The sequence below is a fragment of the Lampetra planeri genome, chromosome 61 (assembly GCF_965212315.1).
Source record: "Lampetra planeri chromosome 61, kcLamPlan1.2.h2, whole genome shotgun sequence".
Taxonomy (NCBI): Eukaryota; Metazoa; Chordata; class Hyperoartia; order Petromyzontiformes; family Petromyzontidae; genus Lampetra; species Lampetra planeri.
This window is the reverse complement of record NC_136167.1, coordinates 4,025,303-4,042,589: the sequence shown is the minus strand read 5'-3', so window position 1 is coordinate 4,042,589 and position 17,287 is coordinate 4,025,303. Positions and strand designations below refer to the sequence as shown.

At 44.2% G+C, this 17,287-nt stretch overlaps 1 long non-coding RNA gene across 1 annotated transcript; it reads right to left on the bottom strand.

Moving 5' to 3' along the window:
* Window positions 1-5,690: 5,690 nt before the first annotated feature.
* Window positions 5,691-16,491, bottom strand: LOC144736502 (uncharacterized). The gene is made up of 3 exons (XR_013588763.1): window positions 16,182-16,491; window positions 13,505-13,881; window positions 5,691-9,510 (listed from the first exon to the last, which is right to left on the bottom strand). It is a non-coding gene; the product is annotated as an uncharacterized LOC144736502 (long non-coding RNA).
* Between the last annotated feature and the right edge of the window lie 796 nt (window positions 16,492-17,287).

The window sequence follows — 17,287 nt, the reverse complement described above, 5'->3', positions numbered from 1 at the left end:
TTCTCACGACGTTTCGGCCACAACGCAAGCAGCCGTCTTCAGGTGGAGAACAGGTCTGTCACGTAGACAGAGTCTGAATGGCACGCTCCAGGCTTGGAGCAACTATTTATGCTGGGAAGGAGGGGCGAAGAGCGTCTTGACAAAATAATTTGCATATCAAGAGGAATTTAGCATATTTATGGGAAATGCAGATATGCGATTAGTACTACTTTTGAGATTCGTAGGAGGATTGGCGAGGGGTTTAAAGTCAATATGCCCATGCATTATGCAGGATTAGCAGTATCAAACGGAGGGAGTAAGGTTATAATTAATAAAGGGAAAGAATGTTAATAATATGGCGCCGCAGCAACTAATATGTTTTTAGACTATACATTGTTATATTACACTATGCATTATTCTACCCACCCAACTGTATACCACACTGCTGTATATTCACTATAGAATTACGATACTATATATTACCTCATACATTGTATTAAACATTACACTTTAATACTATTTATTATTATATAATGTGCTATACACTATACCATAAACCGTGGCGTGAAAGGTACTAAGAGGAAGCAACGAAATATGTCAATGGGAGAGTGGTGGTAAGAAGCTTGAAGCGGAGCAAAGAATCCATTCCCTGCGGAGTGCATATCAAGAGGAATTTAGCATATTTATGGGAAATGTAGATATGCGATTAGTACTACTTGTGAGATACGTAGGAGGATTGGCGAGGGGTTTAAAGTCAATATGCCCATGCATTATGCAGGATTAGCAGTATCAAAGGGAGGGAGTAAGGTTATAATTAATAAAGGGAAAGAATGTTAATAATATGGCGTCGCAGCAACTAATATGTTTTTAGACTATACATTGTAATATTACACTATGTATTATTCTACCCACCCAACTGTATACCACACTGCTGTATATTCACTATAAAATTACGATACTATATATTACCTTATACATTGTATTAAACATTACACTTTAATACTATTTATTATTATATAATGTGCTATACACTATACCATAAACCGTGGCGTGAAAGGTAGTAAGAGGAAGCAACGAAATATGTCAATGGGAGAGTGGTGGTGGGAAGCTTGCAGCGGAGCAAAGAATCCATTCCCTGCTGAGAATACAAGATATATAGTCAATGTCAATGAGTGGAACGCGGTCTGATAGTCACTGTAAACGTGGACACAATCATTGGAAGGACGTAATAAACCATTTCGGATCTCAACTGATTGTGTCCACGTTTACAGTGACTATCAGACCGCGTTCCACTCATTGACATTGACTATATATCTTGTATTCTCAGCAGGGAATGGATTCTTTGCTCCGCTGCAAGCTTCCTACCACCACTCTCCCATTGACATATTTCGTTGCTTCCTCTTACTACCTTTCACGCCACAGTTTATGGTATAGTGTATAGCACATTATATAATAATGAATAGTATTAAAGTGTAATGTTTAATACAATGTATAAGGTAATATATAGTATCGTAATTTTATAATGAATATACAGCAGTGTGGTATACAGTTGGGTGGGTAGAATAATACATAGTGTAATATTACAATGTATAGTCTAAAAACATATTAGTTGCTGCGACGCCATATTATTAACATTCTTTCCGTTTATTAATTATAACCTTACTCCCTCCCTTTGATACTGCTAATCCTGCGTAATGCATGGGTATATTGACTTTAAACCCCTCGCCAATCCTCCTACGTATCTCACAAGTAGTACTAATCGCATATCTACATTTCCCATAAATATGCTAAATTCCTCTTGATATGCACTCCGCAGGGAATGGATTCTTTGCTCCGCTTCAAGCTTCTTACCACCACTCTCCCATTGACATATTTCGTTGCTTCCTCTTAGTACCTTTCACGCCACGGTTCATGGTATAGTGTATAGCACATTATATAATAATAAATAGTATTAAAGTGTAATGTTTAATACAATGTATAAGGTAATATATAGTATCGTAATTTTATAGTGAATATATAGCAGTGTGCTATACAGTTGAGTGGGTAGAATAAAACATAGTGTAATATGACAAGGTATAGTCAATAAGCATATTAGTTGCTGCGGCGCCATATTATTAGCATTCCTTCCCTTTATTAATTCTAACCTTACTCCCTCCCTTTGATACTGCTAATCCTGCATAATGCATGGGCATAATGACTTTAAACCCCTCGCCAAACCTCCTACGCATTTCACAAGTAGTACTAATCGCATATCTGCATTTCCCATAAATATGCTAAATTCCTCTTGATATGCAAATTATTTTGTCAAGACGCTCTTCGCCCCTCCTTCCCAGCATAAATATTCGCTCCAAGCCTGGAGCGTGCCATTCAGACTCTGTCTACGTGACAGACCTGTTCTCCACCTGAAGACGGCTGCTTGCGTTGTGGCCGAAACGTCGTGAGAATTATTTTATCATGTTTTATTTTTATTTTTTTATAACTTCCCTTCTACGTGACTTTACCGAAAGAACCAAGAAGATGAATCCCTGCAGTCACGAAAGCTTTAAATCGAAAAAACTAACGCACATGTAGCGGACACTCACACGCACGTAGCGGATACTAACGCACATGTAGCGGACACTCTCCTCACCAACACGCGGGGACAGGTAAGGGTTCCAGTTCTTTTATTCCTTCTTCTCCATCACACAGATCCCTCCATCCACAGCTCTCTCCTCTCCCATCACTCTGATGTCCCCTCTATATCCGCACGGGCCCCTCCCCCATTCCCTTCCCTCATCCCTATCTTTTAATCTCCAGCCACTAACCCCCTCTCTTCGCACCTTGGGATAACGCCTGGTCAACTTGGTGCAGAGATTGATGTCAGGGGATAGGGAATGCCGATGTTGTGGCGACTATTATGGAGGACTGTTACACACGCAGAACATAAACACACGCAGAGACACACGAAGGTCATAACAAATGCACACATGCCGTGGGGAGTAAAATTAGGATAATTTTGACCGTAAGGAACCTAGTGTATTGATGATGAGCTACATATCTAAAAAATAAAGTACCATGAGGAATACAAAAATGTATATCTAAGGATTAATGTTATATCGCGTCATCATTCGTGAAAATTGCATCTCACAATCGCTGAGCCTCCAAAGACAGGAGCTGGAAGATTGCTCAGCAGTTCTCTATATATTAAGATATTTTCAACCAATTGGTGTGTTTATAACCACATGGGAGAAAACGAGCACCCGCAGAAACGTGCATGCGAGGGGGAAACACTGTATCACGTACAGAAGAGACCGATGATCTCAGTACACACCTTGATGGACTGCATTCTGCTTGGCAAGCCAGGGCATTGCACCTTCATACATACGGAAAGGGAGGCTAGCAATATTGTATCTGTTGTGTAGTGATCCACCAACTCTTACCTCATCAGCCAAATACTGAAAACGCATGTTTCTAAATGTGGAGGAAAAAGCCGAAGGACGCGGAAGATCTGCTGCATGTTGGAATGGCTGGACAGGCGATGTGGAAGCGCTACTGTTGCACTGCAGGGACACCGCAATGCTGTCGTGGATGGATGATGATACAGTCTCCCAGGTGCTACTTCGTTTGATGAACTCGTGGCGCGTGCAGTAGTGAAATTTCGTTAACGCGGAAATTCGATTTCACTCATCGAACAGTGTCCATAATGTGTCACTTGCGCGAACGTGAAGTTTTGTAAACTGGACGTTCGTAAATCGAGACACAGTCTGTTCTCCTTTAACGTGTGGTGTTTTCATAACGTTAATTAGATATAACATGAATATACTAGGGAACACATTTTTTTCATAACCCGGATACAAATTTAATATAACGCGATCGAACGAACGTAACTTCGTCGCGAGAGTAGAAATAAGCGGTTGTAATGCCCATAAACATGCAAACCTAAAAACTAAATCCCTAACCACCTCGAAACCGTTACACTCAAGAGAAAATAAACTGCTGGCAGCAGCTATTCAACCGACACACCCTGGGGATTCGAGCTCTCTCACACAGCTGCTGCTGCCCAGACATTTAGCTGCCCAACACAAAACTGCTTCACTATCAGTCACGACGGAGCTGAGCATGAATCTTGGGGGTCACAAAAAACCCAATCGCGTTCAACTCGGTGAATGAAAATATCACATTAGGCTGGCAATTCAACAGTTCCTTCCAAAATATTTAAACATATATTTTCATCCACAGTAAGACTATACATTTTCTTGGAATGCCTATATTACACATCTAGATAAGGAGGCATCTAAAAATCTTGGTTTTATTTTCAGTGCCCATGCTTCCTTTAACTCCAATTATAATTATTACCCTGATACAAAGCACAAATTCGGTTGAAGTTGGAATGTCGCTGGAACACCGAGTTTCTACCGAATATAATATATGTAGTGACGCAGTTCGGAGACAGGAATAATTTGAGGCACCTTCTTTATTCTAGCACACAAAGGGGACTACACGCACCCTACGTGGGTGCACACTATTTATAGACTAACCTTTTGCCCGTCCAAGGACAGGTGGATTGCAGTAAATCTGAAACTTGCAAGCGAAAAGCAGACCGCGACGTGATATTCATTGCATTAATGCGTGTGCAATTTGTAAGGGCGCGGTGACACAGACCTATTTCATGTAAAGGTTATAATCCCTTGTTCATCATGTCGTCCTTTTTACTTTGATGTCTCAACAGCGTAGTGAGGGTTATAAGTTTGACGCCAAGGAGGGGGGAGGAGGCGCCTCGGCCCCCCATGTGGAGTGACGTCAGCGGCTAATTATGAATTGGGGGGGGGGGTGTCCATTTGGGGAATGTCACTTGTTAATGATTGTTAATGAGTGGGGTTGTTGGACGTGGGGTTACGTCACCTGCTCATGATTATTAATGAGAGAAAAGGGTGCTCCATGTGGAGTGATGTCACATGCTCATGATTATGAATGATGGGGGTGCCCATTTGGAGGACGTCACCTGCTCATGAATATTAATGAGGGGGGCTGGTCGATGTGGAGTGATGTCACCATTGTTAAGGACAGACATTCCTGGGTGATTATAGTAGATATATTACACACAGCCGTCTGTCGGCGGCACTATCTAGCTAGTACAGTTGGCAGGCTGTCTAGCTATCGGCGCCCTGTGATGGTGAAGATGGCGGCGACGATGGTGACGAACAGTAGCACGGCGAGGGGATCCACTTTCAGCAACAGCCCTCAGCTCCCGCTCAGGGTTCCCTCTTATATGCTCCCGGCGTGGCCTTGCTCCGCTCTGGCCACGCCCCCCTTTTGGAACCTACTAGCACAGACATGGTGAAAGTACGGCCCGCGGGCCGTATACAGCCCGTTGGGCTTTTTAATCCGGCCCGCCGAACTTGTCCAAATATTATTATTAAATTAAATTTTACCTTCCTCCTGTAATGCCCCCATTTCCCCATTAGATGGCGCACTTTGACTGGGAGATAGAGAATATTCGTATGATCAATTCATGTTTCTATTGAAAGTAAGTTAACAGTAATATTTGGGTACAGTATTGTTTTTGGAAGCATTCACTGTAATATCGTATGAACGTTTACTTCACCGCATCATCGTATGAATGATGCGAGAAGAGATTAACGGGTTCTTATGTTAGCGATTTACGTACTCGGCGCTTTCGCTCTCTAAATTACGGCTTGAATGAGGGGGAGGGGTATGACTACATCACACAATTAAAATCTTACTAGGAATTTTATATAACAAAAGTTATATACATAACTGTTACGCTTTGTGTAATTCAACAAAACAAACAAAACTTAACTCCGAGTTCTCTCCGAATTTCACGAGTCCGTTTTAGACCCCAGAGTTTTTTAAAGAGTTTTAAGCACAGAAAACATAATTAAAGTTTGAAAAATCATTAATTATACAAACTTTTCAATAATTTCCTTCTTCACTTCGATTTAAATTTTCTTTAAAAACTTCTTCTCACCAACATTACCACTCATTACCACTTTCTCCGAAGGCAAGTTTGTAAAAGAATACATGGTACAGACATCTTGTGTCCGGAGATCAAAAGCAAATTTGAAAAAGTCAGTTTATCACGCAGGACTGTGACTCGCCGTGTGGAACTGATTGATAAAAATATAGCCAGCCAATTAAACAAAAAGTCTGATTCGTTTGAATTATATTCACTAGCACTGGATGAAAGTACGGACGTAAAAGACACTGCTCAGCTCCTCATTTTTATCCGAGGCATTGACGACAGTTTTGCGATAACAGAGGACTTTTTGACCATGGAGTCCCTGAAAGGAACAACGCGGGGAGAGGACTTGTATAACCAGGTATCTGCTGTCATCGAAAGAATGACGCTACCTTGGAGTAAACTTGTCAATGTCACAACGGATGGATCGCCAAATTTAACTGGAAAAAATGTTGGGCTGCTGAAAAGAATCCAGGATAAAGTGAAAGAGGAAAACCCTGTCCAGGATCTTATTTTCATTCACTGCATCGTCCATCAGGAATCCCTGTGTGAGTCTGTATTGCAGCTTAATCATGTCGTCAATCCAGTCGTAAAACTTGTTAACTTTATACGAGCAAGGGGACTTCAGCACCGTCAGTTTATTACGTTTCTGGAGGAAACTGATGCGGATCATCAGGACTTGCTGTACCACTCTCGTGTCCGCTTGTTAAGTTTGGGGAAAGTGTTACAACGAGTGTGGGAGCTGAAAGAAGATATCATCGCATTTTTTGAGTTGATGGGGAAATCTGACGAATTCCCTGAGCTAAGCGACAAGAACTGGCTTAGTGACTTTGCGTTTGCTGTGGACATATTTTCACACATGAATGAGCCGAATGTGAAACTGCAGGGGAAATATCAGTTTGTTCACGACATGTGAAAGCCTTTAAATCCAAGCTCACTTTGTTCTCCGGACAAATTGCGAACAAATCTTTCGCTCATTTCCCCACACTTGCCATGCAGGAAGAGGCACCGCGAAACGCAAAAAAATACAGCAAATCACTTGAGGACCTGCACGGAGAATTCTGCCAAAGGTTCTCTGATTTCGAAAACATTGAACAGTCACTTCAGCTGGTGTCTTGTCCCCTGTCACAAGACCCTGAAACAGCACCACAGGGGCTGCAGTTGGAACTGATCGATCTTCAGTCTGACTCCGTCCTAAAGGAGAAGTTCAACTCTGTTAAACTGAATGACTTTTATGCTTCACTTAACAGAGCCACGTTTCCAAACCTCCGGAGGACTGCACGGAAGATACTGACTTTGTTTGGCTCGACTTATGTGTGTGAGCAGACATTCAGCGTCATGAACGCCAATGCCCGTCACAGATGAAAGTTAACGGATCAGCACCTCAGATCTATCCTGAGAATTGCCACAACCAAAATAACTCCAGACTTGGATGCACTGGCAAAAATGGGAGATAAACAACACTGTTCCCACTGAAATTGAAAGTGATTATGTGTTGCTGCAGCGAGGTTGGAGCCAAATATACATCACACAGCCTGCGTGGCTGCTCTAACCTGTTAATGTAGATAATAAAGAAGTTCAAGTGAGGTAATTGGTTTGGGCGCAGGCCTCAGATGTTTTAATGATGTTTGATCAGTCACGTTACGACATGTTTTTGTATTGTTCATGTTCGTGCAATTTGTTAAATTGCCTTGCAAACAAATGCTTTGCTACCTGTTAAAGGCCAAATCCTTTCATGTAATGATTTTTACATGTCATTTATATTAGTTCACACAAACACTCCATCCATCTGTTCCTGGCCCGGCCCCTCTGTCAAATTTTAGAACCCATTGTGGCCCTCGAGTGGAAAAGTTTGCCCACCCCTGTACTAGCAGGTTCCCGGGGCTTCCAGATAGACCCCTTCCTAAGCTTGCCCTTAGTTGTCTTTCTCCCCGTATATACTGTTGCCTGCTGACGTGTGTACTGCCATATGCTGTCAGTACCACTTTTCGTCAGCAGCTAGCGCTATTACTCTACATACTATAGATCGCCTTCACTCAGGGCTCTTGACGTAGCTTGCATAACCTAGAAAATGAAATGATGTAGTTGGCAGGGGCGGTGCATAGATTGAAACTAAACTATTAATAAAATATGTTTTTTATTCTACCGGGTAAGGCCCACTGATGTATATAGCCCTTTAACACAAGTGACCTGACCACAAATGATAGCCCAATTTAGTGGTTTATCATGTGGTAATTTATAACAGGCAAAAACTCTAAATGGGTGACGTTAATTCTAAATGTGGAGGGAAAAACTGGAGGACTCGGAGAAAAATCCACATGACCATGAGGGGAGAAAGACGCAGACTCCAAATACACAGCAGACGTGAAGGTTGGGATCGAAGCCACGACCTCCTGTACACCAGGCGAGGGAGTTAACATCTCCTAGCCACCACAGTGCCCTTGAGCCCTCCGTTTTTAATTGCTGAGGAATGAGTGACAGTGAGGAATGAATAACCTAACAGAGGGTACTGAGAAATCATGAAAGGGCTATAGAGGAGGGACGAGATAGAGAAGAAGATGACTATGGAGATTGTCACGGTGCTTAATGGGACATTCAGCTTATGGAATGGACCTGACACTGCACCTCCAATTAGCACGGTTAGCCACATATGGTGCAAAAGAAGTTCAACGTACGTACATGACACATGCCCTTGGTTTTATGAAAATTTTCTTGCAATCTTGTTTGACACTTGGGTTCTCAGTAAAAATGTTGGCAAAGTCTTCTGTGGCACATGCTTATTCTTCTTCTTCTTTGTCTTCCTGTTGACTACGGAAGGATACTCATTGATCATATCATCTCCACTCGGATTTACTTTCTGCTCCGCCGTTTTCGGATCTGCATTGGTTTCATTTTCTTGCGTAAGGGAGATTCCGGAGGGCGGAGTTGGTGGTCGCGTGTGTGATAATATATGGTGCCCTTCTTTTTAGTGGGGCTCTTTTGCTTGCGCTCCCTCGTTCTCTGTCGATTTTCGAACGCTCCGAACACATTTCTGGCAGCAGCCTCTGCTGCAGTCGCTTCGATAACGGGCGAGACCTTTTCCGTGCCTGGCGCACCACTGGCCAACGCTGCATTCGTTTCCACATTTTCCAATTGGCACGCAGACAATTTGCTCTTTGGCACGGGGGAACAATGAAAAGCCAATTCTTCCTCGACTGCTGCTGAATCGTCGGAGGTGTCCATCGCTGTTTGGTCTGGTTCATTTTCGCTGAAGGCGGCAAACACGTCCGGAGTTGGTGTTGTCTTCGAAATCTGCGACTCTAGCGTTGGAGTCAGTTGGTTGCTCAATACAATTATATCTTTGGGTGGTACAAGTAACTCTGCTGAAGATTGGCCACTGACATTAACATTTGCACATTTTTGACATATAGGCACACCTTCCTTTAAGACTAGATTTGAAAACCCCTCCATTTTCCTGATAATTGTTTCATGTGTCTCTTTCATGTTGTCTTCAATTGTTTTCATTTTTGCAAATAGAGAATTCTCCCAGATCGTTGTCAGTTCTTGTTTCCATACAGTAAACACCTCCGCAACTGAAAAAAATATGAAACACTTTTGTGATATTGGTCAAAACATTACCTACAAATTATTTTTCCCCTTTATTGCAAAGAAGAAATTGCACATATCGTTATATATAAATCAATGAATTGCATTATTTTGAAGCTACAGCAAGTGTATAACTTCATTATTACATTTCATTAAATTTACCAGCAACTTTGTGTCAACACATGAACTAACTGGTGCTTAACGTTAGTATTAAAATCACCAAATGTAAAAGTAGCTGGGTAGCTTACACGACTGAATACGCCATGTTATTCACGATTTGTTTATGTTTCTTGTTATCAACAGCATTTGCTGATGTAAATAAATGTAAATAATCCAATCTGATTACAGCTAACTCTCGCTACGCGCGAGTTCTGGATTCTCCTATTTGTGAGTTACTAAATGCACACCGATGTCCTATTCGCGACACCCGCTGGACTCCGGTATTCACGAGTGTACAGAGTGCCACACCACCAACACCGGGGAGGTGCGTGCAGAATGTTGCTACATTTGAAATGGTCTGCTGCGAAGATTAGGCACGCTCTATTGGCTGCCCTTTCTGTCTTTAAATCTTGTAGTATTCCCGCTCCGAACTCGCACTTGTGCATTTTTACTTTACACGTACTTACAGCCAACTCGTTCATACACTTTGGTAAAAAAACAAGTCGACTGTGAGGTAAAAAAAGGTGAATGCAAATCGAGGAATGTATTGTGGCTAGCACTGCCCAGAGTGCTAACATGATAACAAATGTGTGGCGTTGTTATCAAACACCTGCATCTCCCGTGGAGTCATCCTGAATTCCTCACCACCTCCTCCATCGTAGTCAAATCACCATCGTTAAATGTAATATAAAAAACACATTCTCTTTAACGTATTCATTATTTATTGTAGTCATTGGAATTAAACATTTACCATTTCCCCCCTGTGTTCACTCGTACCAGGAACATAACCCCATTTTTTCCATTGTAACAACGTTTCTGCATCCGCGAATTCTGCATTCACGAGCGTTTTCAAGCGGGTAACCCTTGCGGATAGAGGGTTGACTGTTTATATAGAAAGCGCCTTAACTCAGGGCGCTTGATGTATCTTACAAAACGATGACACAAGAATGGAATGATGTAGTTGGCAATGATTGAGGAATGAGTGACAGCGATAGAGGGGTACTTGTGGATCACGAAAGGGCTATCGGGGAGGTGTGGGATGGAATGGAGAGGCAATGGAAAAGGAAGGGTGATGGAGAAGAGGTGAGGCTTTGAGAGGAATAGAAGTAGGTTAAAAATGGGGAGTGCTTTATGTACAACTGGTGACTGTAATGTGCATTGATGCCTACTTTATTGAGGGCGATATTGGCACACAAAATACAAATTGATTGACTATGGATAGTGTTGAATCTATGGGCAGTGTTGAGTATGGGCAGTGTTGAATATGGGCAGTGGTGTATTTGGGCAGTGTTGAGTCTATAGGGAGTGTTGAGTCTATGGGCAGTGTTGAGTCTATGGGTAGCGTTGAGTCTATCGTGCATTTCTGGGTCTGTGGGCAGTGCTAAGTCTATGGGTGGCAGTGTTGAGTAAATGGGCAGTGTTGAGTCTATGGGCAGTGTTGAGTCTATGGGCAGCATTGAGTCTATGGGCAATGTTCAATATATGGCCAGTGTTGAGTCTATGGGCAGTGTTGAGTTAGTGCTGCTCAATGTAAAGGGGAAATTGACTCCAGTGGAGGAGAGCAAAGGGGGAGAAGGAAATGGGATTGGGCACGGGGAGGAGGGGCAGAGAGAGAGAGAATATGGGGAAGGATGAGGACAGAGGGAGGGGCTATGGAAGGAGATGAGAAAGGCAGTGCACTGTCTTCTGGCAGAGAACACAAAAAGAAACAAATGTACAGTAGTTGAAGCAAGGTCGCCTAAATCATGATCCTCAGGTAATTACACCAACGTTGTTTTCTCCAGCAAAACTAATTACATCATGGAAACATAAAAGTGTATGCGAGCAGGTGGGTAGTTAGGAGGACGCACTTACAAGCAGACCTCACTTAATGCTCAAGATGCATTGTTCCTGGGGAAGTGAGTGTTAAACGAATCGGCGCTAAAAGGGGTCATTATATCATTGTATATCATATAAAAGGGAAATTTGTGAATATGTGTGTCTGTTCGAAATGTTTAGCATACTTCCCGACATGCAACAAACTTGAAATTTGGCATGTGGGTAGCTTCCAAACTGTACACCATACGAAAAGTATAAAAATTTACTTTAGTATTTTTGGGGGGGGGGCGCAATAATGGATATATTTTGCACAGCAAGTGAGCAGTGACGTCATATCTGTGATGTCACGTTACGCAGTGTGCCTGCTGACGTCACGCACCCCCCCCACCCTCCACGTAGGCCGCGTATTAATCCAAAGACAAGAAGTCTCGGGCAAAGCCGGGTAGTAAAGCTAGTTGTATATATGGGGAAGGATATGGTGAGAAATGAAGAAGTGAGAGGAAGACTCAAGGTGGTAGAAATCACAGAGAAGATGACAGAGAAAATGCTGGTGTGGTTCGGTCATGTGGAGGGAAAAAAAGAGAAATTATGTGGGTCAGAAGGTGCCCATGATTCAAGTGGAAGGAAAGAAATCAAGAGGAAGGCAGAAGAAGAAGAGGTGGGGGGGCGATGTGGTGCGATCAGACACGGTGGCCCGAGAAGCAGAGAGATGGCACATGACAGGGCAGCATGGAGAACACGTAGGTTTTCGCGACCAATATTATTCATAATAAAGGGTTTTTGTTGAGATCTAAGCCCAAAACCTTTATGATGAGCATGGAGAAGGTTGTCAAGGACAGCGGATACCCCCACATTAGTGGGGCAAATGCGTGGAAGAAGAAGATATGGGGATGCATTCCCGATGGCGTTATTTCTTACCTATCAGCAATATACAAGGGCTTCGTTGAAGTATCAGTAAAAGCGCGCATAATAACACAGATGGTAAACAATTTCATTGGTATAAAAAAATTATTCTAACATCAGGAAGTATTACATACTGTGCTGCTGCAATGCAGCGGTGGGAGATGAGGTTGGAGCTGCTGTGCTGCCAGTCTTGCTCTTTGCGATGCCCTCAGTCTAAATCTCCATAGTGAGGTTTTCTTTAGATAGAGCCTGGTGTTGTATACTGTTTCGTGTTGAGCTCTCGGCTGGCCAAACAAATCCAATCGTGATCACGAACTTTGATAATTATCCCAGGACCATGATCCTCGACATATTAAGATGCTGTTGACCAATTAAGGAGTGTTTATACCATGTTGAAGGAAACCAGGGCACCTGTAGAAACCCCAGATGTGTTAAGGGGAAACTCTATCCCTTACAGATGGAACAAGTAGAGTCCACAATTTTGCTGTACTGCCCTTTCCTAGCGAACCTAGCTTCTGTCGATGTGTTTGTGTTATCCAAATTTAAGAATTACAATGTTATTTCTCATCTTTGGTGTTTTGTTGTCCAAAACCAATGATATTGGAATGTTTTTTTTGTTCGTTTTAGCTGTGGGGGGAAACTGGAGAACCCAGAGGAGACACATGCAAATCACAGAGAACACATACATAGAAACACTCACTCACTATCAAAAAGACAAAGATCCTTTCACAGACTGTTGGAGCAAGCACTGTTTGCAAGCATCTGTTGAGGCCAATACGGCACATAAAGGCGTGGTGGGGCCAGCACCAGGCCCGGCTGCATTTGTCTCCTTAGTGCCGATGTTTACACACAGCACCACATACTCGTTTAAGACCTCGTCTACCTAGAGGAGGCCCAGGACAGATATTCGCCAATGTTATTGCTCGTGAGCAGGAATTTTACTAGGACCGTCACACTCACACACGTACACAGACCACTCAAACATTACACAGATATTGTGTACGTAGGCTTTTACAACCAATATCATGCATACTGACATTATTTTGAGTTATATCGTGTAGGTGTGATGCCAATTCTTAACTATTATCTTCCCACACTTACCGGGTAAAACTCTGATGGGGTCCAAGGCTCCATCTTGATTCACTGTGGCACCCAGCTGGACCAACTCCTCTGCCTTTACACTCATCCACTTATTCAGACGCGGCAAGTCAGATCTCAGCGGCACCAACACCTTCAGCAGGAACTTGTTGCAGGTCACCTCCCCCAGTCCAATAATCAAGTCAATCAGATGCCGCATCTGTGTAACTGGACATGGTGTACTGCGAATGGTTCGACAGTCACTGTGGTTCAGGACTTGTTGTTGATGTGAATGGTCAAGAACATTGTTCACCCTCGTGGTGAGAATATCCTGGAGATCCACGCGGTTCTCTGTGATGAGCAGCGTGGCTGGGCCCTTTGAACTCATGACAATGCGAAGCCTAAGGAGAGAAGACAAGAATGGGAATTTTATGTTCTCCAATTTCATTCCTAGTGTGATATTGATGTCATGGCATGAAACGAAGTATCTAAAACTAAACTAACTAAACTAGTTTTATCTTACCAGGTAAGACCCACTGAGCTATGTGGTTCTTTTTCAGAAACGACTCGGACACAAATTATAGCTCAGCGAAGTGGCTTATCACGTGGAAATTTATAGCAGCCAAATACTCTAAACACGTGATGTTTATTCTAAACGTGAAGGGAAAACCCGTACAACCTGGCGAAAGATCCACGTGACCACGTGAAGAGAGAAAGGGAGATGCAGACTCCATATATACAATCGTCAGGGTCGGGATAGAACCCAGGACCTCCTGTACACCAGGTGAGGGAGAAAACATCCCCGAGCCACCGGAGCTCTCGCAGAGCAGCGCAATCCCCCATCGCACAGAATGCCCCCCACCAACCAACCCCCCTCCTCCTGAAAAAGCAGATATCTCACTAGTTCTGAGATTCCTTCAAGTGACCTCTGATCGATAACGTTCACACCCACTCTGGCACGGAGTAAGGCACAGTAAAACCCAGTTTTACGTCGGGGATAAATTCCTGAAAGGTGTGACGACGAATATATAAACGACTTTAATCGATGAATTTTTTCAAAATCACCAAAATACCGTACGTAAATAATATATAAGTTGTATTATACTGTACGGTTTGCTTTACGCGCGTTGCAAAGTAGCTTGGTGTACAGAGTAAGTGGAAGCGAAGGCTGAGAGGCGACGGATACAAGAAAGAACGATTGATGCTGTCAGTGACACGAGTGTGGGTTGAGGCGACGCAAACCAGGTGGTGGTATTTATCGAGTGATGACGCGTTTGCGAAACGACGTAAATAAGGGAGACGTATGTTTGGGTATTACTGTACCAGGATAGGTGAAAAGACTCAACTCATGCACTTTCTGCCAGTACACTCAACCCAAATACCGAATGCCAGTAGACTCAAATCAAGCACCTGCTGCCAGTAGATTCAACCCATACACATGCTGCCAGTAGCATCAAGTAAAATAAACCTTCAAATCACAAAGCCCCCACCTCCTACTCTCCCATCTACATTGGTTGCGACGCAGTGCGGTAACAGACAGCCGTCAGCCCCCACAGACACGAAAATGCACACAGTGACACACACACACGAATACACTGATACAGATAGACAGAGACACACAGTTACGGATACACCCACACACACGAATACACTCATACAGATACAGACGCACAGTGACACAGACACAAATACACCTACACAGACACACATAAAATATACATGGAGACGCAGAGACAAATACAAAGACCAAGATCCCCCCGAAAGCCTGAACAGACTGTTGGGGCAAGTGCTGTGAGCGAGCACCTATGAAGGCCAGCACGGCACACGAGGGGCGGGTGGCCAACATTACGGCCGGCCGTTTTTGTCTCCCCAGTGGCGATGTTTACACACCACACTAGGTACTCATTTGAGGCTGAGTCGACCTAAGGGAGGCCCATGACCGGCTCAGATAATTGTCACTGGTGTTGGCCGTGAGCGGTTCGCAGCGCAGAGCGCTAACCGCTATGCTACCGCTACCCACGAGACACAATCAGACACAGACACAAACAAACACACACAGACACACAGATACGAATGCAGACACGCAGACAGAGACAAGACGCAGACACACGCGGATACAATTATAGTCACATAAACACGGAGACAGACAAGCGACATACAGTCAGACAAATCCACTCACGTAGACACATACACAAAGAGACACAAAGACATGAAGACAGAGCCACGCATGGAGTCACACAGACAGACACAAACGCACTCATGCAGTTCTGTCACGGGTTGTGGCATTGCCACTTGATTTATTTGTTCTCGACAGCGTCGTACAATCAAGGGATTATGAATTCAACGACCCAACGACCCAACGACCCAACCCTGACCGTAACCCACTCTAACCCAAACCTAACTTAACCCTGACCCTAACCCGAGCCCACAGTGATGTTGTGGTTCAGTGTGGCTGTGAAGGTCGAGCAAGGACAACAGGAGGTGCGCCGTAGACAGAAACATGTTGAGCAGCACTGTGCTGCAGGAGGCCTGAGCCACTCACAATTGATCTGACCAAGTCGGTCTTTTGAACACAAATAAGAGTGATTGAATGGATCTTCTTATTGATCTCTTAACGATGGGAGGGGGGGGACATGAAAGAAAAGCGTGTTCGTGGTTATTTATTTTTGCTAAACGTCGGTGATGCCAAACCATCCCTCACCTGTAGCATCCTCAGCTGTCCACGCCATCGTCATCACCGCCAGCAGCAGCCCCAGCAGCAGCCCCAGCACGTCCTGATGTCGAATTCTCACCCACGCGAGCCCCCTACCTTCACGTGGAGAACGGGTCAATGTTAACCCAAAGGCAGAATTGTGCGCAACTAAGAGAGCAGTCTCCACATCGAGGTGCTGAAGAAACAACGACGTGAAACACACGCGGAGCGGCAACACGGAACCAAAATCACTTTCGTGTCGGCACTTCCTCAAAATGAGGCTTCGACGGTTGCGAATTTGAAAGCTTCCTGCTTCTCTGTAGTTGCCGAATAGCCACCCAGAGTTCACGCAGTTTTCTGACGCAGAGGACTTCCTCTCGCCAATCAGATGAGAATTCGCGTATCATTAATCCGTGACCCAAGTCACCACCATCCAGTTGGGGCGGCACGGTTTCCAGAGCGGTGTGGCCACGCGCGTCTCACAACAAGAAGCGCCTAAGTTTAACTACCGACGTGGGGGCATTTTTCTCGGCCCTTTTTGTTGTTCTCCCCCTGTTCTGCAGAGTGTGTGAGTGTGTGTGAGGAGGCTCTCTGGGGAGCGGTAGTGTAGTGGTTAGCACTGCGCTGCGCTACGTACCCAGTGAGCCGAGTTCGGTTCCCGCTCACGGCCAACACCAGTGACGATGATCTGAATCGATAGTGGGCCTCCGCTCGGTCGACTCGGTCTCAAATTAGTACCTGGTGCGGTATGTAAACATCGCCACTGGGGAGACAAAGGCGGCCGGGCACAGTGTTTGCCACCCACCCTCTTGTGTGCTGTGCCGGCCTTCATTAGGTGCTGTGTAGGCTGTACTATTGGATGTATTGGTAACTGCTTAAACTACACAGGAAAGAGGATGGGGCTTTGTCAATCATTAAAAGAAAAGGTCAGAATTTTTTTGTCACGGGCCATCAAGATATCCTATGTCTACACAGAGAGGGAGACAAATGCACTCTGAGTGTGTGCATGCGCATGATGGGCGTGACTCGTTGAGCACAGACATAAAGAACCCGTTAGGCAGAGGCAACTTCTGTCCAGCATCATCAGACAGGCCAAGGGTGACGATGCATGCAAC